Source organism: Ambystoma mexicanum, chromosome 8 (genome assembly GCF_040938575.1).
Source record: "Ambystoma mexicanum isolate Mex_15411 chromosome 8, UKY_AmexF1_1, whole genome shotgun sequence".
NCBI classification, from domain to species: domain Eukaryota; kingdom Metazoa; phylum Chordata; class Amphibia; order Caudata; family Ambystomatidae; genus Ambystoma; species Ambystoma mexicanum.
In genome coordinates, this window is record NC_090929.1 from 754,442,447 (window position 1) to 754,467,967 (window position 25,521).

At 43.9% G+C, this 25,521-nt stretch overlaps 1 protein-coding gene across 2 annotated transcripts in view; it reads left to right on the forward strand.

Annotated features, from left to right (window-relative positions):
* Positions 1-25,521, forward strand: part of PDLIM1 (PDZ and LIM domain 1) — a 563,378-nt gene that overhangs the window by 159,968 nt on the left and 377,889 nt on the right. The gene's annotated exons all lie outside the window — the stretch shown is intronic.

Consider the following 25,521-nt stretch of genomic DNA (forward strand, 5'->3'; position numbering starts at 1 on the left):
AACATAGCAATTAAATGTGGCATCACCAGAAATTAGCATATCAAGATGCCCCCTGAAAACAGTGGGGGACTCCGTCCACCCACGCGTTCCCTTGACTTAAGCCCTGCCTACCATCTGCCAGCATTGCTATAGGCAGAGTCCAGCCTCAGCTTGAACTTAGTTTAGTTGATCCTAGGCGCTCTGAGAGGAGATGGTGAATCTGTTACATGCAGGCAGCTCTTTTGTGGCCCGGATTTGTTTCCACCTCTTCTATTTCACTGTGCCGTGAGGTGCGTGGACCCAGACTCTGAGGACAAAATGTGTCTTATTGTTTCCTCATCCCATCGTTAGGTGATGAGCAGAGGGAGCATGGCTTGACAGGAGGTGGCATTACAAGCATTCGTGGTTCGTTAATGTATCGGGACCACCTAAGGGCCAGGAGGAGGTGGGGTGCAGTTGTGGCTTCTCTTTTTGTATGTGACCAGCGCCCAGAGCACACAGGGAAACTTTGTTTTCTATTTTTGGAGTGCAAGGCTGCTCCCCCAATGCAGCGCTGCAGTATAGCACTGGGGCCGGAGGTGGATGTTCTAACCCTCGGAAAAGAGAGGGAGAGAAACAAAATAAGCTCCACGTGGCTAAAAGAACTGTCAGGGCGGCAGCCAACTTTCCAAATAACTTCCCCCCTCCACACACCCCTCAGCAGCAATCCCCCCCCCTCTTCCCACTCAAAGGGAGCCAACATGCATCATAGTGTCAATAGGCAGAAGTAATCAATGCGTTCATTACATTGCACATTATGTAAATCACCCTGACAAGGTTTTTAGATGCTATTGCTCGTGTGTTTTTCTCGATAAAGACATTGTTTTTCCTAAAATGTGTGTGTTTGTTACTTTCATGTAACCCTTCTGGGGTTTCTGTTGGGTTACAGACAATTAACCTTTCTGTCCGGCTTTAACCTCCTATCTCTGGTAATAGGTATGCTTGGCAAGGCGCTTCAGGGGGCTTCCGCATCGCCATCCTGAGGGCTGGGTTTAGAGCAGGGCATATATTATAAGGGGGCTTTGTGAATCTACTATAAGACAACTATACCTATTGGCCAGCTGGTCATGATCTCCAATGTCCAAAGAGATATTAATTCCACTGTAAGAGCAGATAGAGTTACAATTTTATGTAGCGTTTCTACAAAGCAAAACCTGAACCCTTAAATAGTAACTCTTCAAAACATCTGTTCATCTGTAGAAGTCGTCAGAAATGATGCAAGAAACCCTAGCCGGAGGTGTTCCATGGTAATGTCATCCTTTGTGGTGATTGAGCAATTCATAGTATGCGAACAAACACACAATGTTTTTTAAATGAGGAGTTCGATGCCAGTAATAAAAAAGGATTTCCCCATTTGTATTTTTTTAGTTTTGAGAATGATTGAAAGGCAGGGTTACTGTCACAGGGGCTACAAATAATCTCGTTTTTCCTTATGCAGCTCAGACACCTGTGCTCCTACTTCCTTATGTATTCTCTATAGATTATAATTACACAGTAGATTATTCTAAGAAATGCAATCATCCATTTTCAGGTTCATAAAGCTGTATTATGTATCCTCGGCCAACACATGCTTCAGCCGTTAGATGGTCTTCCTCAGAGACAAGCACTTCAATCCTGTCCAGAACTTGATTCGCCTACTCACTCATGTGTCTCACAGTTCTCTCACTGTGTCCTGAATAACTATTTTCCTTAAGTCACCGCGTTTCAAGTTCACAGCTCACTTTATTACACGTACCCTGAATGTCTAGATTTCCTTAGATCAACCATTTAATTATAGATAGCTCAGTGAATTCTTGGGCAAAATCCACTTTGTAAGGATAAAATAAAGTTTGTTACTATATAGTCTCTGAAGTTTCCTTCATAGAGCCCTCTTAGGGTAGCACAGCGTTCAGCACTATATTGAGTTATTCTTAATTTTCCTCTATTTGCCATTTATGTGTCTCGGGAGGCTAGCTCAGGGGCAACGCGCTCGCCTTAGAATCAAGACGACGCGGAGCAACACAGGTTCAATCCCCAGGTCCGCCATTTGAAACCTCCGGGTATTAAGCTCGTTATAAATGACCAATCGTAATCATTATCGTATACATTTGGTAGCGCAGTAGGGGTTTGGTATTTGGTTTTTATATTCCGTTATATATGAAGACATCCAATAGTATGTGATTGTGTTCTTCATTACAAATATGAATCATACCAAAATTGAGAAAAACTATTTATTAAATATTTGATTCATTCAAAATATGAAAAGTGTAGCAACATAATATGTACTATTTCACCTGTGAAATATCATTTATTTTTCTTTAAAAACTGGTGCACATTAATAAGTGAAATAATAGAGGATTTGCTTCCGTGATGGATTTTTCTTCTGTTTTCCCAGGGCACAGGGTTAGGGCATGGCAATTGGAGAGATGATCTGATCACTCAAGAAGAGGGACTAGCCAGTGCCAAGTCCCTTCTCAGAACTTGAAACCATCCTCAGGGGTGGGACCTACCAGTCAGTCCCTATACCATCAAGCTAAGTAGGAAGTGGGGAATTAGGAACTCAAAGATGGACACATGGTTCTTGAAGCTGCTGTTCAGTAGCCACTAGCGACCCACACGGGCCCAGTGTCTTACTACTGCCAAGTTCCCTTTACCAAGCCTGCACACCTGATTTCCCTTAGCCCAGAGAGAAAATGTGAAAGGCAGGGCTAGGGTGTGGCAGGCAGAGAGAGGACCACCCCAGGGGGAGGAGCAAACACATCTCAATTCCCACAGGAGAAGTGAAGTCCTTCCCGGGGACGTAGCCTGACAATTCCCATGACATCTTCCACAGCAGTCTCCTTTTTATCAGAGAGAGGCTGGGAGGCGGGGATAGAGCCCTACAAAAAGCCACAGGCTTGGAGGATGAAAAGGAAAGGGGTGACACCCCTCAAAACCTTTACCCAAAACAGCGAGGCCCCTGGGGCAAAGGTAAGACCCGGACAATGGGAAACCACAGAGATTTATATTTTTAAGACTTTCTTCTATGCACTCTATTCACTTCCCAGAAGCGGTACCTTAGTACCACGCAAGTCCCGAGAGGCATTGTGGAGTTAGAGCTTTCCCCGAGCTTTAGTTGGAGACCACTGTAGTATCCTGACACTTTTGAGCTGCACTTTATGCCTTCTGCGTTTATTATTTTGACTCCACACTGCAACAGTTCCCAAATAAACTGTTAAACTAAGTTTTGAGTGTGTCTGTTCTGTTGATACGCATCACCTCTAGACCCAGACAAGATGACTGCAGTGGTGCTTAGTTCCCTTGACTGGTGCATTATCGTGTTGAACACTTTCTGAATTTGAGAGGGGAAGTAATGGGAGTAAGATTTGTAAACCTGTGCAGGAGCAGTTTTGGAGCAGGCTGAAGGAGACACCATTGTTGCATTAAGGCGGGGGTAGACATAAAGAGACTAGAAGAGTGGTCTAGAAGGCTGGCCACACTGGGCTCCTTGGTCCAGCCTCCAGCTGCTAGGTTCCAAACAGACGAGCCAAGATACCCGTAGCCATGTTCAAAGGGGTGGAGAAGGGACTCGTTGGAGTGATTTGGAGATCGAGTGAAGTTGTGCCTAAAGGGGCAAATAATCTGAATCACAAAGTAATATAGAGGGCAGGAAGATTATAGAGCTTCTAATAGTGTAATGTGACATTAAACAGTGAAGAATGGTCTATGTTGATTAGCGATGATTGCAGAAGAATAAAATGGGAAGGAGGAACCGAGATCTTATGGAGAGCTTGATTGTAGAGGTTGACGAGTGGAACAGGGCAACAAGGACCAGCTGATGCCAAGCTGATTGAAGATTCTGGTGGAAGGTAGGATACTAGGGGGGGGGGTAGGATCGGGAAGGCAGGGACCTCAAGGGATGGGGGGGAAGACGAATCAGCTTCACAAGATTGAAGGCTACAACCGTAGGCAGAGTAGTTAGTCACCCTCCCATCATGTCAAGCTCACCTGTTCCACAATCTGGACTCTGGTCAGTGGCAGAGCCAGGGTAGATGGCCGCCCACCCTGTATCCCCTCTGGTGCCCAGTGCGCGTCACACTGGTTCCCTATTGGCTGCCACACAGGCACCAAAAGCTGCCTCCGCTACCAACTCTGGTAGCTGCCACACATGATGCACATGGTCTTCCCTCCCTAAATTCTGGAGTCTGAAGATTCCTGGGTGACATACCGTCTTGGGAATCAAATTGGCAGCAGCCCCAGTGATGTTCATATGGCCCACTGGCTTGTAAGAACAAGGGCAAATGGAGGATGAAACCTTTACCCAAAATATTGAGGCCCCTGGGGCAAAGTTAAGACCCGAACAATGGGAAACCACAGAGATTTATTTTTTTAAGACTTTCTTCTGTGCACTCTATTCACTTCCCAGAAGTGGTACCTTAGTACCACGCAAGTCCCGAGAGGCATTGTGGAGTTAGAGCTTTCCCCGAGCTGTAATTGGAGACTACTGTAGTAGCCTGACACATTTGAGCTGCACTTTATGCCTTCTGTATTTATTCTTTTGACTCCACACTGCAACAGTTACCAAACAAACTGTTAAACTAAGTTTTGAGTGTGTCTGTTCTGTTGATACCCATCACCTCTAGACCCAGACAAGAAGACTGCAGTGGTGCTTAGTTCCCTTGACTTGAATGTTTAATTATCATGTTAAACACTTTTCTACTCGAACCCAGATGATCTTGTACTGTGATCCCTGGGGTGGGAAATACACTCCGAGGTGAGGACACGTAGCACCAGAAAGCATAAGCGTAACCAAACAGGCCACCTGGTCTATGGTTGCACAACAAGACAAGGGCAGGAACTGTAAAAGAAATGTTGACACCCTGACGTTTTTCTGCGTGTCTTTGGCTGCACCTCTCGAGCACCAGTTGCTCTTCGGGACCAGGTAAATTCCAGTTTATCCAAGCAGCAAGAGGCTTCGTTTCCTAATTCTTTTCCTTTTGTTGCTGGCGGCAATCCTCCAGTTTTTTTTCCCCTCCCCTCTGCGGAGAAGTTGCTGTCTGTCACTGGAGATAACTACAGTATTCCCGGAACCTCTAGACGTTTCCTCCCAGTAACCAGAGTCCATTGGAGTTTTGGAAACTGCTGAAACTTGAGCAGAAGGTGCCGGAAACTTTGATTGGAGTTTACATCAGGACAAACCCTGTCCCCTCACCCCCCCACCCACGACCCATACGAAAGGGTCATTGGGAAGCATTGGTGCCTTGAGACTGCGTGCACGTAGTCCAAAACTGCAGAGACTGGTTTGAAGTTGATGGAACCTTTCCCCATAGAGAAGCATTGGCTCATTGAAATGCATTGTAGCTATCTTTAACATTGGGTGTAAAGAGTCATTACAAAACCCCTGAAGCTAGCACTGACTAATGGTTAGGTAAAAAGCGCAGGATCTCCTGATGGTACCCATGTGGACTATTCCCTTTCCCTCCGAAGATCCTTCTTTGAAAGTAACATACCTGCAATGTGACTGAAAAGTTGCATGTCTTTCACTGATTGGTAACATATGATAAAAGTCCTTTTTATAACAATAACTTTTTTAGGGCCCGCCCTTTATTCGGAATACCTTTTTCTGCTATATTTCCATCACGCCCACTCTTGTCCTGAGAGGCTGCTTGCTCACAGTACAGTAGGTAAGATGCAGGTTATCTGAAGGAAACCAAAGCTTTGCTAGATCAGGGTGCTGATGAGCATAAACAAATGTCTCGGGAAATCCCTCCTGACAGCCCCTTTTGTAACACTAGGCGTGAAGAGCTCGCGGTTTCTGTCAACTGGCATTAGAGGCAGTCAGGCATCAAAGTCGATAGGTTCTCAAGCAGCTCACAAACAGGTAACTGGCTGGGACTGCGATAAATCAAGTCCAAACATTAGGAGAAAATCTGTCCTGCTTCTCTGGTAGTCCTTTTCAGTTGCCCTTGGCCCTTCTCTTTTGAAGGTGGTTCTGTTGAATGCCCTCAATTTGAGTTGTTGTTTTCCGATATATACCCCTTTTTAGAAAAGATTATTTAATAATAATTTAAAAGTGCCTTGTTCTTGTCTGGATTTCAAAAGGGCAAGGCTTTTTCCACTTAAGAGATCAGCATCATTTCCTGTTTCAAGGAATATTTTTTTTTACAGTTCACACATTAGTCTGATGGTGTTCAATTAAGGACTGTTCCTTACAGAAGAGCTCGGGTATGGGCCGTTTAAGTTCTAGGCACAACACATAATGAGCTAAAAACGTTTTTACCATATATGAGGGGAAAACAATCTCAACAAACATCAGCACATTTTCGATCCATCAATGGTGCAGTTATCCTATGCTCTATTTGCTGTTGCTTTGCTTACATAGTTTATTGCTAGCCTCGTGATACTTGAGGAACAAATTCTTTACTGAAGCATGATGGCTGCGCATTTATGAGTGCTGAGCACCTGGAAATCCAAATTTACAGAACAAGTGGCCGTATGCAACTAGGTGACGCAAGTTAACGTCTTTGTGTAATGTCACAAGCAAGCATTATCAAGTCAGACGTGTTACACTCCTCCACATCATCAACTACAAGACAGTTTATTGTGTAGTAGACAAGACCCACACAAAATATGAATTAAAACTAATAACCCCATGATAAGAGAGTAGGAAAAGTAGAATTGACAAAGCATAAATATTCAAAACCTAGATGCAAAAGCATAAACTGACATTGTAACAATTTCTTATGTTAAAAAAGAATCTCCGAGATTACATTTCTTATGCTGCTATGACAGTGTAAATAATCATTTGTATGATAGGCTATAGAATCCTGATCCTGGTGTCAGTTGCTGTAGTGAGCATGTTGGTTTCCGTCTAGTATCAATAGGTTATCTACAGCAACTATCACAACTGTTTCAACAGTAGCATGCTGGACAGACCTAGATTCACTGACTGAGCGGATACTATTCTCTCATAGAAACAACCCAAGCAGCACTTTGTTTTGGCCTTTCTACACGTGGGCCATGCGTCCCTTCTTGACCTTTGTTGTATAGTTTGATCCAGGTTAAAGGGCCCTGGGTGTACGTTGCTTTCTGTGTGATTATAGTTCGCCATTTTCTGGTTTGGTGTTGCTTGCGTCTTTTATCTTATGGACTCCTCTTGTCTTAGTTTCATAGTAGTCTCTCTCTGAAATGTTCCACTCTCTGCTTCTTGACTGATGGGGTTCCTTCTCCTCTACCTAGGGTAGCGTTACCCAACTTTTACACTGATCTCTCTCTGTGTTAGTTGTGACTCTGTTTCTTACATTACCACAATTCAAGTTCATCAACTTTTCTTTCAAGGTTTTGTCATTTATAGTGGGACGGGTATTTCAGATTACATAACGAGACCTCAGCGACTTTCTGGTCCTCCCAGTTACCTTCAATATTGCAGGGGAACGTCTCTCTGGGGCATGCAGTTGCCAAGGGCCTTCTCCTCTGTTCTGTTTCTCTATCGGTTTGCTCTCAGTAGCGTCCTCTTCTTTCCACTCTCTCATTCTCTGAGTCTCAGCATCCGTTCTGACAACCAGTCAATTAGCTAACTCTTCGGCGTCGTGGTATCAACATCGTTATGTTGGCAGCCAGCCCACCATGACGTTCTAGTGGTCGTGCCACCACCAGGTATTGTCTTCCTGTTTCCTTGGCTTCTCAGGATCTGCACCCGCATTTGCTTCTAGAGTTCAGAGCAGTTCTGAACGTCATGGGCTCCGCTTCCTCGCTATAGTCCTGCCTCCTTTAAGTGTTACGCTTCCATTGAGGCCCTTACCTGCATATACTCTCCACTCGCTCGCCTTTATTCGGCGTGTACTCATTCAACCTCCTCGTCGCAGTTAATTTGAGGTTTTTATTTAAAGGGATAGATTCTCTTTCTGGTTTATAATGGTACACGTTAGTTTTCTCTTCAGCCAAGTCTTGTCCCATGTATGCCATCATGGGGAATGGTAGAATCGGAATCAGCGGAATCGGAGTCCTTGTCTCCAAGGGATAGTCCCTCCCATTGAGGTCCAACTTGCCCAATCACCTAGGAAGGGTCTTGCAAAGTGGGCTCACCTCCCTAGTCTCAAAAGGGGAGTCTCCCCCTTGGGGAGAAGGAACGAATTCCCTCGATTTGTCATATTCCCTTCCCCTAAGTGCTCCAGCTAAGATTTTGTAGTGAGCGTATTTTACTCCCTATATTTTAAAGTTGGAAGTAAAATGATTTTTAGGGAGTAAAAATGTAAGTCCAATTCTGAATGTGAGTATTTTATAAGCAAGTAAACCTTTTCACTGGAAAAGGAAATGTTTTCACAATAATAATTCCTTTACACCTAGTTATTCATACACATTAAAAGATACAGGTTTACTTCTTCCAATTAGGCAGTAATAATAATTTCTTCCTGTGGTTCTTCGTGCGCTATTGGTCCAAACATTTCCATGGAGCCATGTGGGTGAAGGCAGGGCTTTAAGGTCCTATGTTTACCTATTTGATGAGAGTATTTTTACTCTCGTTTTTATTTTTGGGGAGCATTTGCCTATTTTTAGGGAGTAAAAGTGGCCTATACACACCTTATCTATAGGGCTGCTTCCCCTTATGGTAGTGTTTCCTCGTCTCCTTTTAGAAGTTGATTTGCTACTTTTGTTGTCTGCGATTGGTTTTTCATCCCCCCCACCCCCTGAATTGGAGATCTGTTTTCTCCCCAAATCTATATGTAGGAGTTCGACAGAGGGTTCGCAGGATTGTAAAGGAGAGTACAAAAGTGTCTTCTCCTGGGCCTTAGTTGGTGTATGGCTTGATTACCCTGTATGTCCTCTGGATACAGGAGGTTGGCTCTGACCAGAGTTTGTCAGCTTCCCGAATCTATATGTGCATTAGCCCATATTCCATTTATCTGGACCTTCTCATGGGCCTAAAAGGGTTGGGACATACCAATGGTCGAAGTGAGCGGGAGCGGCCGGGAGCGGTGCTCCTCTACTTTTTTAAATTATGTTTTACAGCTTGTATACTTTATATACCGGAATGGTTTCATTTTAAAATGAAAGTATAGGAAGAAGTTGAAACGTGCACTTTCAGTTCTCTGCACTGAACGTTCCCTTAAACAACTGGTGCAAGTGTTTGGGGGTTTGTATTGTGTGTGGGAGGGGGTGAGGCGATGGGGATTGTGGGGAGCGGGGGCAGGCCAGCAGGGAACATAGTTCCACTCTTTCTTTTCCTACACTTCGACCACTGGGACATACAGTAATATATTTTGGTTTTGTCAGTGTCATATTCCGTTTCTTCGCTTTCTTGTTCCCATGGTTCTGTTGCTAGCCAGTCTATCTCCATAGGTACTTCTAGAGTAGTCTTAGGGCAGAACCTTGCGATATGCCCGTTTTCCACACACAAGAAACATAGAGGGAGAGGGGAAGGGTACTCTCATTCATCCGTCTTCTTCTCACTTTGTTAGACGGGTCTAGTTAATGTCATGGGGGGAATTCTGTAAGAGATATTTTCTTTACTTGAATTTTCCTGGGGAGGACTCATCTCAGGTCTTTGCCACTTATCTGGTGAATTAAACCTGGGCTATAACTCCATATCTCTTTTTGCTTCTACGGGTTTGCTTAGATGCTTTAAATATTTGGCAGCTTCAGAGTGGGCTTGGGCTACCTGAATGGCCGTCTCAAGCGAGGGTTGATGTTGTTGCAATATCCCTCTTTGTAATGTCGGGGAAGGGCACTAACAAACTGTTCCAAGTCTATGGTCACCAGGACCTCTGGTAGGGTTTTCCTTGCTAACCATTGAGCAAGGGTATTCTGTATCCGGCCAGCCAACTCTAAGGGACTGTCATTAGGTAAAGGATGGATATCATTAAATTTTAAGCGGTAAAATCATCCGTTTGTCCTACCCGTTCTAATAACGCCTGTTTGATTTCAGGAAAAGGGGTAGTCCCTAGTGGACTGGCATTATGATAGGAGGCTTGCAATTCTCCCCTTAGTAAGGGGGCCAGATAATGGGGTTGTAAGCTCTTGTCACAATTCCATTAGGTGGCCAGTCGCTCAAAGTATTAAAAAAATCCTCCCCTTCTTGGTATGGTTGGAGTATGCCATGTGGAAATATCTGGTGAGACTGACTCATACACACCTTTTCCAGTCCCTCCAGGTGTCTCCAATCCACCTGGATCTGGTGATCTACCAAGTGCTCCAGAAGGGACTAGAGCGTACATATCTTTACATGAGTTATTACTTCCTGCTTCCTCCCACTGGTCTGAATTCTCTTTCTGCTCCATCTTCCTGGTCTGAATCGTCTGGTAGTTTAGAACTAAGGGCCGTAGGTGGTTTTTTTTCTAACAAAGATTTTATACCCAACAATCCTATTGGTGGGAGTTTATGTTGGGGGATATTTATGCTGAAACTGTCGATGCAGGGAATTCTTTCCCTCCCCAATCAAAAGCACCACACTGATAATCTGTCAAAACTACCCAAATCCTTCCTCCCTTCCTCCTCACCTTTGCCTTCGTGGGCGTCTTCCTGTAGAGTAGCCCTTCTTCTCCTGCGTGTTTCCTTAGGCTCTTTAGTCTTCTTTTTCTCGTGTAAATAAGGTCGGTCTCCACTGGAAGCCACGCTGTTGGGGAGAGAATCCCCCAGAGAGCGAGGCTCCGCAGGGAGACCGTCCTCCAACAGGGAAAAAAAGCCTCCCGGCAAAAACCCTGTGCTGAATTGCTGGATTTCTGGATTGCCGGCTTGCTGGTTTGCGGGATTGCTGGAAGGAGACCTACTTCCCTCTTTGTGTAGTGCCTGGGTTCCGGACGAGAAGCCTCGAGGAATCAGACGCACTCCTTTGCCGACAACGAGGTAGCAGCCGGGGGATATAACCAACGGAATAGTCAGGGGAGGCAAGAAGGTAAGAAGCGAGGAAGCTGGAGCTGAAGAGGAAGTTCCGATACACGGGGTGTACGGACGAAGGAGAGCGGAACAGGAGAAAAACAGGTAAGAACAAGGTAGTTGAAAGTAATGAAGACAGAGCAGCAACCGAAGGGACGGTCGCGGGAGAGAAAGTCAGAAGCAAATAACGCGGAGCGTTAGCTCACAGAATGAAAATACACTAGCGTTGGCAGCACGGAGAAAGAACCGAAGGTGCAACGCGAAGAACGCCAGCACCGTCTCCAGTATAAGGAGTGGGCGGCCATCTTGAAAAGCACTAGACCGCGCACTGCGGAACGTTGCAAGAACGTAACGACCCATTCAATGGCGTCTCCATGAATGCCACAATTTCCATTGGGGAAGCATGACATAATCGTTTAAAATTCGAAATAGCCTTGTCTGCGATTCATATAGTACCATGTAGAACCCTCACCCTTAACATAAGGTAAGCCAAGAACCAGGCTGGTGTATAGAAAGAATATATATTTATAAGTGAATAGGAAAATTCATATTTCTACAAATCACGCCACCTCACTCTCTGGCCAAAATGTTTTTCTTTCCTAACAATTCTCTTTTCTTTTTACACACATTGAAGACTAGCTGGATAACACAGACCAGACTCCTTAACCCCACAACATGTACACTCAAAACACTTTGCATGTCATTTACTTTTAATAATATGTAGCACCTTGAAACATGACAAGATCATAAGCGTGGCACTCTACTTAATCTGAAGTTTAATTTAAATAATATGCAACACTTTTCTATTTGCAAACACAATTTAACACATGTAGTGCTCTGTATTTTTGTTATCTCCCTGCACACTAGGCAATTCAAGCAGTGTCGGAGCACAACCAATTTTTTTTAAAAGCAAATCACTTTTTAGATATATTGAAACCTTCTTCCTTCACCAGAATACAATGAAGAATCTCACTTCTATCAGGAGTCACTTTCTCACTCTCTATAGAGAGTGTGCTTTTCAAATCAGGGACTTCACTCGATTTATTTTTGATTGACACTTTTCTTTCCCAGCACAAATCCCAGATATTCAGTTTACATTCAGCACCCCTATGCTTTAAGGCAGTGTCTGAGAAATGGTGAAAGGTTGGGATTTCTTTTGCTATGCACCCCACCCTTGAGAGATTTTGGGGGTTGGCAATCAGAAATAGGAGTACCCAATTACTTTAGACTATATTTGTATTCACACTGGAAGAGATGTTGTTGAATTTGAAGTTCAACAAAATCACTCTCTGGTAGTTGGCTATAGGGGAGTTAATTAATGTATTATTTAGTAGAAATACTAAGGATCTACTGCGTCTTCCCACCCAATCAATAATGGGTAAACTACTCAATGAAACAGAGCCCCTCAATTCATGGTTTTGTTGTACTTACTTAGAATATCTCTGAGTTTCCTCTCACAGGGAAACATTATCAAGGCTTTTTGATACTCTGGGGAAACATCAGCACTGAGTTAGAGGCCTCTCCAGGTTCAGTCAAGAATGGCTTCCAGCAGTAGTCCCTTTTATTTACTTCTCCTTGTCTAAATCCCAGCTTCTGTCTCCCTATCTCCTAGGCAATGTTATTTTCCCAGCAATTTTGCAGTAGTCCCACTCAGATGAAATCAGGCAGTTCTCCCTAATTCCCATTGTGCGACACCTTATAAACCCATATTAACTCCCCCAATTACTAAAATGAGGATGTGCCAGCTTATTGGCTTTTAATTGGTATTGGACCACTATTATCCAATCCAGTTTATGCTGCATTTATCGATTTCTCTGCAGCGTTCGACTCAGTGCTCCGTAATAGAATCTGGATGAAATGAACACAGTAGAATATCCCACCAGGTCTGCTCAAGATGTTGATGTTTCTATACACCAACACCTCAGTTAAGATCAGATTAGATGCCGAAGACAAATTGTCATGCTCCATACCAACACAATGCGGGGTAAAACAAGGGTGTATTGTTGCTGCTACGCTCTTTAACCTTTACCTCTCAGATCTTGGTTTGGCTTTTAACAATCCGATTATCTGCCCCATGAAAATGGGACAGCACTTGACTAGTTGACTAGCCTACGCCGACGACTTGGTTCTGGAAACCATACCCCAGAGGGCTTACAAAGGAGCAAATAGTCTATCAATTAACATAGACAAAAGTAAGACTATGAAATTTGCCCCGTATTCTGCAAAAGGCTGCAACGTTGTCTGTACATTTAATGGGCTGCAATTTGCAAGTGTTTCCACCTACAAGTATTTGGGCATTTATGTACAAAATAACATGAGGTGGGAAACACACTGGCAGGAAACAAAGAACAAATGCAACAGAGCAGTAGGTGCCATCCGTCCATTTACAGCCAAACAATGTGTTATTTCCAGTGAGACAATCCTCCTATTACATCAGACAAAGGTTTGTTGAAATATTGGGACATAAATACTGTGCAGCATTGAAACGCGATGAAGCCTCAATATTGCGTAAACTATTTCGTATGCTACTGTCCTTGCCAATAGACTACTTTTGTATTTAGAATTTGGCATTGTTGGTATTTCGGCTGATTTGATTGTAAAGATAGTTATGTTTTGTGATAACTTATTAAAGTTAGAGAACAACACTATGATGGGGGAATTTTTTGGTGCTTTCTGTGAAATAGAAAAAAAAAGTAATACAATGGGGACGCTTGGTCAGTTGTTTTCACTCCAGACTAAATGGCAAGAGGGATGCTGTGGCATCACGGCAAATGGGATATTGCACGTGATTAAGGCCTGCCTGAAAGCCAAACTATGGTTGCACAGTAATGATGAATATCTTGTGAATTTGTATTCCGGGAGCAACAGTACATAATTCCGGGAGCAACAGTACATGATTTTGTGAGTACATCTCTAATCGTTTGGTAAAACCAACCTTTATAACTGCCTACCCCAATAGCTCAATTGCCAGACGGTATATGCGTATCAAATTTAACATAGGTTTTGCATTGATAACCCAAGGTGCGGTACAAGGTATTCTGCACAACTCTCGATTCTGTCGGCTAAGTGGCACTGAAGCTATAGAAACCATTGAACGCGTGTTAACCGTTTGGGAGAGTCTGCAAACGATAAGAATTAGTTATTTGAAATCTTACAATAGTGGTCTTGTGATAATCTCACCCCAGTGTGGCCGTTGTTTTTAAACGGTTGTGACCATAACCTGATCTTTTATCTTGTGAAATTTCATTGGAAATGTGCAGACATTATGAATTTATTAGTCTGTAAAATCCACCCTGCTTTCAAGCAACATTATGAAATGTTGATTGAAGTGGTGAAAAATGACATTTTGTAGTTTTTATGTACCTTTATGTACTTTTAATATGGGGTCAATTTTATGTGTATAGCTGTGATTTTTTTTTTTTGTTTAAATATTTCTGATGAATTCTACAGAATTCAACGGTTTTTCTTTTTAATGATAAAATAGGAAAATTCTTTTCTCGCTGATTGTATCTTGTTAATAAGATTTTAAGTTGGAAACGTTATTGTTGGAACTGTTGTACTTGTTTTTAATGTTGGATATACAAAGTTACTCGGCTGAATGTATATTATTAAATAAATTATCCATTCCCTTAACCCAGGCCTAGCCCCTTTTCTTTTGATTTGTTCCTTAATTTACCAAGCCCAAATTCAGGGAGGGATCAGTCCAACCCCTTGAATTACATTTTTGCACTAAAAACTGTAACATGGCAAATATTTGTACTTTACAGTTAAGCATAACAATATAGATACGCCTGATGGAGCTTTTGAAACCCACAGTTATCGATAGATGTTGCCATATACCCTTCGGAGGGTGGGAGCTGTCTCTATCTCATGGCTTCAATATCCCCCTTCTGACACCATATGTGGTGGGTCAGAAGGACGCAGGGATAATGATGATGACATTCCCAAATTCATTTATTAAAGAATAAGAATAGGGCCTCTCTTTCACTATTGCTATGTGGGACTTCCCTACCTATGTAAATAACTAGTTGTAGAACGTGGGCCCTAGATTGGAGCTGACCTTGCTGAGCTCTAGAGTTGATAGTCCATTTGTTTGTGGGTCTTATTGGTCGCAAGATCACAGGTTAGTGTTGAGGCATATCCCATACCTCATTTGTTTGGCAGAGAAAGGAGGGGGGTAACCTGGATACCTTGCCTTGGTTAGTTTCAAGAAATTGATTTTCCACGCTGTTTGATACGTTTTTGTGCTTGGTTGTGTAAGGGTTTGTTTATTTGTTTTTGTAAAAATGCCCTTTTTAAAAAGGTACAGCCGGGGCTCTTATGTCCCCTTGTGGTCAGCCGACACGTGTTTCGACCCGTAGGTCCTTCTCAAGGCTGATCCATATTCAAACTCGTATACAGTGACAGAGGAGGCAATAGAATGCTCAGTCTACGACAGGATGAAGCAAGAATCAGCTATCATTATAGATGTGTAAATAAAAGTCTAAACAATGAACATGACTACCATGTATTTCTGTAAAAGTCACTGTCGACCTCCTACCTTCGTGACTCTTCTCTCCCCTCCTTCTTGACCACCTTCCCATGCACACCAGCATGACAAGTACCAGGACATGGGCTCTTGACTACAAAGCCATAACCCAGCCAGATGGATTAGATCCTGCGCTAACTCACTGGACCAACACCCAGTCCGATACATGCTACAAGCTTCTACTGTGCATCCCCTGCCTGCATATCCGTTCCTCTCGTTTGCCTTCGTTCGGCATCTACTCCTTCTTCACCCTCCTCGTTGCATTTAATTGGATGTTTGTCTTTAAAGCGATGGATTCTCTTTCTGGCTTATAATGGTACAAGTTTGTTTTCTTTTCAGCCAAGTTTGTAATTTAATATGGTGTGCACATTGGATAGTTACATATATGCCATCATGGAGAATGGCGGAGGGAGTTCCTCAGCGGAATGGGACTGGTTGTCCCCTAAGGGGGAGTCGCTCCCAATGAGGTCTGACTTGTCCAATCCCCTAGGGAAGATCTTGCCAAGTGGGCTCACTTTCCTAGCCTCAAAGGCGGAGGCTCCCCCTTGGGGAGATGGGACGAATTCCCTTGATTCGTCCCACTACCCACTCAAATCAAAGTGACTATGACTGATGAAATAATCCAAGAGAGGAACATGGACAGGAGGATGGTGGAAATATTTTGATATATAAAGCCACCCTTTTGAATAGAATTCACATCATGATTCAGGCCCAGGATTGACTTGTAGGGTTGGGCATACACTTACAGCACACCTACATGGTTTTAAAATGTGAGAGTCCTGGAAGATCTTGGGGGTTAGCAGCAGCAGCATGTTTCGGAGGTGAGGGGGTAAGGTCCTTTTATCCAGTAAGAGGTGGCACCTACTCAGGTGGCACAACTTAGCAGTGGTGTGAGGGGGAGTTTAACCCTTTGCTGCAGGATTTGTGCTGTAGTGGCTTTAGATAGTACTTTAGTGCGTCATTGGTGTCTGTCTGATTTGAATGTGTGATGTTTACATGAACAGGGTGCCTGTTGCCTGGTGGATGGGAGAAAGGTAGATGCCAGGGTTCCTTGGCCCCACCGCCAGCCCACCATCTGGCGGAATGCCAACACAATTAAGCTGTAACTGGGTGGGAGGAGTCAAGTAATTTTCCTCAAAGTGACTGACAAGTTGACTGCGTTAATCCTGAACGGTGTGGCCCTGCAGCAAAAGGGCTTAGAGCAGGCATGTTTGCCTGCTGCTTGTGGTCGGTCAGAGCTGTGACTTCACAGTAATGTAAAAAAAAAAGCAAATGAGACATGCGTGGTTGGAGAAGCTAAATCCCGTTCCTTTGGGGCAATCGGAAGTGAACTCTGAGATTGTGTACTCCTGGGGTTGTCCCAACCTCCCTAGGGGGAATTCAATCCTGGACTGGGCTGTCTGAGTGTAATGCCAGGGTCCAGGCAGGCTTCGATTTCTATTGAGCCCCAGAAAAGCTTCAGTCCTGAAAAGAGAGGTTCCAGAGCTGCAGCTGAGACCTGCTAGAGAAGGGGTCTGGGCTCTAGCTATGGAAAAATGTTGGTCCCTTTGTGCCACATAGAGGCTGGGCTTTTGCTACTGGAAGGACACCATCCGAGGGGCACAGATGAACCACAGTAGAGATCTGGCACTCTAGGACACCCGTATGACTATAGTGATCAAAGTTGGGTTCTTCCGAGAGACAAATGGGTAATTCTCCGCTGTTAAGCTGGAAGCCAGGTGGGTGAACTGCCTAGTGTGCCTAGTTCCCAGTAGGGGAATACAAGAAATGCTCCTTGGTCTGTTTGGTTGAACCAAGAAATGTTGAAATGTTGCACAGAAAGTAAGTGTTAATATATATATATATATATATATATATATATATATATATATATATAGAAGCGCAATGCTGATGCACATGGATGCCAATGGCATAAAGAGATGCAAGGAAACCCTGTAGTTAATCTACCACCAAAGAGTATAATGAGGAACACCCCCTATCTCCATGCTCCTACAGAATACAAATATCTGAATGCAAAACTCAAGGACTGGTTATGAAGGTACCAAACCATATAAGTGTAGAATAGGATAGCTCAGAATGTAACGGCAATCAAAGAATACAACAAGATTGATACTTATTTAGGAGATATAAGGACATGTCAGGATAACTACAGTCTTGAAAAAGCCTAGCAGTGTGAAACATGTGTTGGCTTAATTTGTGATTTTAAGTATTACATTTTTTCTGGATACAAATCATGGTTTAATTAGTGATTTAAAGACTTTCCACTTGACATGAATATGGGGATACTCAATGACTGTAACAAACTGGAAAGCCTTATCTTTATGACAAATGTTCTACGACAAACATGATTTGGTTACTCAATGAGATATTACAACAGACTTTGAGTACAATATTTGAGAAACAGGAGTATTTCATTTTGTTTATATTTTATTTGTCGAGAGTTTTTTGACATCATGAGTCTTATATATATGTTCCCAAGAAAAACAATATTCTATTTGTGTAATGCAGGGGGCCTATGGTGGTGTGTCGAGAGGGGATGCACTATGCTCATGGTCTGGGCTATTGAAGTAGAAGGTAATGTTGAGGTAGGGACCTTAGATGGATATAGAGGGTTAGAGCAAGCCCATAGCCACCACTCAAAATAGCCACCTTATCCCACCAGTGAGTTCGTGCAGCAGGGTTTTCCCTATATGTTGGCACAGTGACTCATCTACATTGAGCTAACCATATGATGCGGTGGAGTCTATAAAGAGGGATACAGTACTGTTGGGCTTCATAGCTCTGGATTACTGTTAAGCAGGAGTGATGATGTTATGAGGGAAAATGTACAGTGGAGACACCCATCTGCCACATAGGCCTTTACAATGTCTTTCCTGGCTCTGGTTCCTCTTGCCAGATGGCATTGGGCAGGCTAATCCACTTCTGTACCATCTGCAGTTACATGAGCCCAGCATCACACAGTTGAGGTGTAAGTCGTCTCAAACCAGGCTACTCACATGCTAGGGAGGAAAAACTACAAGAATGGATCTTGAATAAAAGAAAGTTTAATCACAAATATTGTCAACCTAATATGAAAGGGACCCAAATAAATGCTTCAAAAGTTCATAAACATAGGTTAGGGGTGTTTAAACTTAAATTGGGCCTTAGGATGGCTCTTCTGTGAGAATTGACACTTCTGTGCAAACTTTCACTGCTCACTCCAGGAATGGTCCATAGAGGCAGCCAGTAGAGTGAATGGTAAATTTAATTTGTGATGACATGGCAACAGCCCCAAAAGAAAACAAATATGTTTGAAAATACCCCCATCAGGCCCACAGACCGAATATTTTAAGAGGTCAGGAATAGTAGAGTATCTAGAAAAGGAAAAGCAGAGAATACCTCCCAAAAGAGAACCAAGTGCTATCCCTTTTCCTGAAGCCCTGCTGTGGTTAAGTCCTGTGTCATCGGTTGTGGTCCCTATGAAAAGGAAAGCCATACTGGAAGATGACTGAAAACCTCAAGTCAGACTAAAGATTGATGTATCCAGTGCCTAATTAATCTGACCGGAGCACCAAATTAATCTACTTATTCCTCATTGGTGAACGGTGGTGTTTTCAATGTTTGAAAAGCTGTACATTTGTGCATGTTGCATTTTAAATACCCATGGCCAAATGAAAGTCTTTCAAATAAGCTTTCAGAATTTCATCAAGACAACCATTTGGCACTATACAAAATACATAAGTACATTTATATAGTTAAACCATATTGACTTCTGCAATATCTTCAACCTGACAACAAATATGTTTAATAAAAAGTAGAATCTCGGCTGTGTGTGCACCTCATGAGAACACAGCAGATCAAATTCTTAATATAATTCTAATTGAGAAAAACATCCCCAGCATTTCTAGCCAATTTCTCCGTCCCCTGAATACAACACAATTAACACAGGCCATCAAAACAATTGTTGAAAGGATGTCCTGCCCTAACCTTATAAATTGGCAGCACTAGTACACCAACATCTGCTGATTACATTTACTTGAAGGAAAAAACAATATTTTGTACGTTGCGGGTAAGCTTTTTGCTCTCTAACCGATTGGTGCCAAAATACAGAACTCAGTGGGAATAGTAATCCAGCACCTTATGTTTCCTTTTCTTCAGCCACAATTGTAGCTAGGCAGTGGCGTGGCAGAGAAGCAAAGAAAATTCCTTATCATCCATAAAACATCTTGGTTTTGTGACGGTATTGTGAAGTAAGACACAGATTCTCTTTTCTAAAATCAAAGGTTTATTTCTTAAATGTCAGGATAGAGTAAGGCCTAACTTGCCCTATCCTAAGGTGGGATTTTCCCTACCTAAAGAAACTAAGGATAGTCTCTGTCATAAAGTTCAACTCAAGTACGTCTGTGTCCAAAACCTATACTTGTCCTCACAACTAAGGATATACAATGTGTAGGAATGTCAACAACCAAAGAAACCGTGCTCAAAATAACATTCTGAACTTCGTCCAGCTCCTGGCTTGCTTTCAGTTCCCTTTCCCCAAGTTCAAATCAGTTCCACAAAAAAGACCTTGGCCTTCCCTTCCTCAAGTTCAACACAATTCCAAAATCTATCTGAGCACTCTAGACTAAAAAGACAAATGCCTGAGGTGAGTGCTTAACTTGTCAAGCTAGCCTATATCCTTAATTATGAGAAAACATCCTTTCTGCAGACCAGTTCTATATCCCTTGAGTGAATCCTCAGACACCCATCCTTCCTATAGGCAAAGTTCCTAATCTCCGGGGAGAATGCCAGAGCCTGCTTTTTCTGCAGATAGCATTTTCTCATTCTCTGCATGAAGCTACCCTTTCTACAGTCAACAGTTTCCCCATCTGAAACCATAAAGCCCACCTTTGCTACATGTTAGTGGTTTTATATCCCTGGCCTGGTGACTGGTCAGAATATGTCCTTGCTACAAGTTACACATTGTATGTCATTAGTCGAACACACCGAACTGGTTGTTCCTCTGAGGGACAGGTTTCATATCCATGGACAAGTGAATCAGAGAATGTGTCTTTTCTACAGGTAACCAAATGTGCCCCTTGTGTTAATCTCACAAATCCATTCTTGAAAATGTGTTCTTTTTTAAATTTCTTATTTGCATTGTACTTGTGGATCCTTAATCTCCAGCATATCTAGCAGAGATAACACTTGAGGCTGGCTTATGCTACCCTTTTGTATGCCAGGGGTACTTTAAGGAGGAGCCTGGCCTTTCTCTGTCGGTGGTTGGCTGAATAGAGCGTTGTGGGAGCACAACTTAGGTAATTAGTCCACTCAGTTTGTTCCTCGCAGATTCTTCATCACTTTCGAGTTTTCTAAATTTCCAGAACCAGGTGACTAATTTCTGTCTCTAGTGAACGCCCTAACCCATCCCTTCCACTAGTAATTGGATGATTATCCTAGGTTCACTCTCCTGAAACAATGCTTCCTACAGGTGACTGTCTCACCACCTCTCTGCTAATTTTCAGAATCCATGTTTCAAACATAGCAATAACTTGTTTGTTTAGCACTTACTGGCACAATTTCAAATTTTAAGGGTAGATTATCTCCTCATGCTGATCCCCAGAGCCCAGGCGTTCTACAAGCAGCAGGTTCCTTGTCCTTGGGTAAATCCCAAGAACCTCTACTTCATACAAGGTTAATATTTTTTTTTAAAAACATTTTATTAAGCATTTAAAACAACAATACTAACCAAATTTACAGCATATAAAAAAATCTGTTCAATTGTACATTTACCAAGTCGCGCTCACTGCACCCCTTATCCCACCCCCCGTTACGAGCCTACTTCTGCTAACGTTCGGTTTCTGCCTCTGGTGATGGGCTATCGCTAACCGCGGGATCCAATGGGCCTTGTATCAATCCAAACAATTCTGCTATAAGGAGCCTCCAAGCCCTTATAAAACATTTTATTAAGCATTTAAAACAACAATACAAACCAAACTTACAGCATATAAAAAAATCTGTTCAATTGTACATTTACCAAGTCGCGCTCAATGCACCCCTTATCCCACCCCCCGTTACGAGCCTACTTCTGCTAACGTTCGGTTTCTGCCTCTGGTGATGGGCTATCGCTAACCGCGGGATCCAATGGGCCTTGTATCAACCCAAACAATTCTGCTATAAGGAGCCTCCAAGCCCTCAGGGTCTCAGTCTCTTCCATCCCCCGCCAGCGCTGCTAGTTTCTTGAAACACTACAGTTTCCACCTCCGCCCATTTCTGCAAATCCATCCACCATACTTCTAATTCCGGTTTATGGCATGTCTTCCACCCCATAGAAATCCTCCTCTTCACAAGCGCATATGCCAGGTCCTTCAGTTTGCTGACATGTTTAAGTTAGTTTCTGTGGCCTAGGGAACCCCCCCAACAGGCAGGCCCACACGGTATCCACCTTGATCTTGATGCCTTTTTCTGCCAATTTGTGTGCAACCTCAGCCCAGAAGCGCTCTATTACCGGGCATGACCAAAACATATGTACCATGCCCGCATTTTCCTCGTCACATTTAGGGCATGCCTGCCTTCCCACATTTTTAAACTTGGACATTCTGTGAGGTGTCAAATACGCCCTATGTGTAACATACAATTGCAACTGCTTAAGTCTTGCATTTCGTGACACTTTCTTGTGATACCCTTGGACTCGTTCCCACATCCCGTCCTCCATTAGGGCTCCTACTTCCTCTTCCCACTCCAGTCTCAATTGCACTATCTCTTTCCCCACTATGGCCATCATCATTTCATATATTCTAGATATCTCGTGCCCCCCCTTCCGCTATATCATATATTGGATCTATAGCTGCATCTGGTTCTTCATCAAACACTAGTTCAGGCCACCTTCTCTTAATCTTCCGCACCAGTCTATGGTGCGTGATATACTGGCCAGTGTGTAGCCCAGTTTCTGCCCCCAACTCCTCAAAGGATTTTATAGTTCCTTCTTGCTAAATGTCCCCCATTGTCACTATACCGACCGACTCCCAATGGTTCCTGATTATCATTCTTAACTGCTCCTCCCCACCTGCCAGTACAACCAGTGGCACCTAAGGGGAGCACAGGCTTGGGTTCCCCATCAATTGACAGGCCCTGCGCCACATCTTCCATCCCAATGCCATCATCTTCGGACGCCCATCTATCTCTGTTTGGGACAACCACATGATCTCCTTCAGGTAGAATGGGGCACAGTCTTGTTTGAACAATCTGATTTCAGTGGTTTCATCCCCCGAAAGCCATTTTGCCACATATTGTAGTTGACTGGCGACATAATAGACCTCATAGTTGGGCAGCTTTATACCTCCTTTCTTGTAAAAGTTCTGTAGCGTCCAGAGGGCCACCCTATTTCGTGTGCCATGCCATAGGAAGTCTCTACACATACTTGCTAATCTGCTAAAGAACTTCTTTGGTATCATATACAGGATATTCCCAAAATAGTGCAGGAGCTTAGGTAGGACCACCATCTCTAGCATTGCGCTACGACCCATCATTGCCAGAGGCAGCTTTACCCAGAACCGCATGCAATTCTCAATTTTCTTGATGGCTACTTCCGTATTACGCATATGCTCTTCCTCCACTTCGTGGTATATGTCTATTCCTAAGTAGCGAAATGTACTAGCGGCCCATGGTACCTGCAACCTCGGTAGCTGATTCAGAGGGGTCCCTTTATAACCGCCCAATGGAAACATGTTGGACTTCTGAGGATTCACTGCTATGCCAGATAATCCTGCATATCTCCCCATCACCTCCAAAACATATTGGAGGTTTTCTTCCGGGTATCGCAAGTACAATAATATGTCATCTGCGTATAATGATATCAAGTGACATTCACCACCCACAGAGATGCCTACCGTGTCATATTGCTGCCTTAGATAAATCGCTTGGGGTTCCAGGGCTAATATGTATAGCATGGGGGACCATGGACAGCCCTGCCTAGTTCCTCTGCCCAGCTTCCACCTCTCTGATATCACTGTTCCTGTTTTCACCCTGGCCAACGGTTCACTATATAGCATTTTAGCCCACCGTAAATATCCTGGACCCATCCCGTAGCCAGCCAGGGACGCCAACAGCCATGGCCATTTGACTGAGTCAAAGGCCTTGATTGCATCCAGTGACACAACTGTCAGTTCAGCCTTGCTTTCATTCCTGTGTTCAATGATCCTGTGGAGCCTCCTGAGATTACGGGATATGTTCCTGTCAGGGACATAGCCCGTTTGGTCCGGGTGTATCAATTTAGCCATAACCTTCCGTAATCTATTTGCTAGAACGGCGGTCAGAATTTTACTATCTTGATTCAACATTGACAGGGGTCTATAAGAACTACAGTTATGCCCTGGCTTATTAGGTTTGGGAAGTGGTATAATAATCGCTTCTCTGAGTGACTCTGGCAGCCTGCCTAGCTCATACGCCTCATTCAGCATGTCTAATAACGGCGGGAGCACCTCATCCCTATATATCTTATAAAATTCACTTGGGAGTCCATCAGCTCCCGGGGTCTTACTCGTTGGCAGCTGTCTCACCACCTCCCCTAGCTCCTCTAAGGTAATCAGTGCGTCCAGCTCCTCCTTTTCCTCAGCACTGATCTGCGGTAATCCTATGTCCTCTTGGGTTTCCTCTATCGTCACGCAGTTCTGCTCCCCATCGTCCCCATATAGTTGCCCGTAATAATTTGCGAACTCAAAATTGACACCTTCTTGAGTATCCACCAAATTCCCATCTTCTCTAATTATTGATCTAATCGGGGATCTAGGGGTCTCACTCTTGTATAGCCAGGCCAAGATCCTTCCCGGTTTATCTCCTCCCTCATGCTGTCTCTCTATGTACTTTCTATAGTTGAGGTTACATAGCCTCTCCCAGTGACCAGCGCACTTTTGCTGCAGTCTTAGTATCAAATCAGTATCCGGGTTGCTACTATGTTCACTCCCAAGAGCCCTCTCCAGTTCTTCCTCCGTTTCTTGCAGATCCGCTAGGATCCCACCCTGCAGCCCTTTCGATTTTGCAATAGCCACTCCTCTAATCACCACTTTGAAGGCCTCCCACAACGTGCCCGCCGAGTCCACACTGCCCGTGTTCGTCTCGAAGTAACTAATAATCTCATCTCTCATGTCCTCCCTAAAGAGGGGATCTCTGAGTGCTTCCGCCCTGAGGCGCCATGTCGGGATTCTTGCTCTCGGGGGGCAACACTGCCACCCGAAGATCAGGGGCGAGTGGTCCGAGAAGACTCTTGCTTTGTATTCAACATGCGTGACTTCTGTCAGTATCTCTGGAGTGGCAAAGACATAGTCCATCCTTCTGTGTAGTTGCTGCGGGGCAGAATAATGCGAGTATTGTCTCTCATGGGGGTGACATGCTCTCCACACATCTTCGAACCCAAAATCGTTCAGCAGCGTCTGTAACGCTTTAGCCGACGGGGTAGGTTTATCACATTTTCCGTCTGACCTGTCCATCTTGGGATCTAATACGCAATTGAAATCCTCTCCCCAAATCACTGCACTCCCCACACAGCTGCTAAGGTTATTACACGGCGTTTTGAAATATGCAGCAGTATTTTGATTTGGGGCATACGTGTTTAAAATACTTATTTCCCTATTTTCTACCAATCCCCTCACCACCACCATCCTTCCATCCGTCTCCACCAGTGTGTGTAACAGCTGGAACGGAACATGTGGTGCCACTCAAACGATCAAGCCCCTGGAGTAGGCCGAATATGAAGAATCCACCATAGTTCCCTTCCATTTCTTCCCAATCATATCCATCTTGTCTCGCGTCAGGTGTGTCTCTTGCAACAGTGCAATATCTATCTTTTGCCTCTGCAGGTATAGCATAACCTTGTTTCTCTTCAGGTAACTATTAAGCCCCCTGACGTTCCAAGTGACTACTTTAAGTTCCCCCATAGTGTGTCAGGTTCCTACCGCCTCCCCCATCCTTGCAGTCCCAATTCCGCAGCTCAATTTGTTTATGTAGGCTCTTACCCCAACTTGCACTCCCTCTAACTATAAACACCACAACCCCCCCCCCCCCACCCTCCTCCTACCCTCTCCCCCCAATAACACCCTCCCCAACTGTTGCCCAGCACCATCCCTGGATCTCAGGCACCCCCGTATCTAGCCCCGTCCGGCGAAAGCCTACGTCCGCGGCTCAGCAGGGTA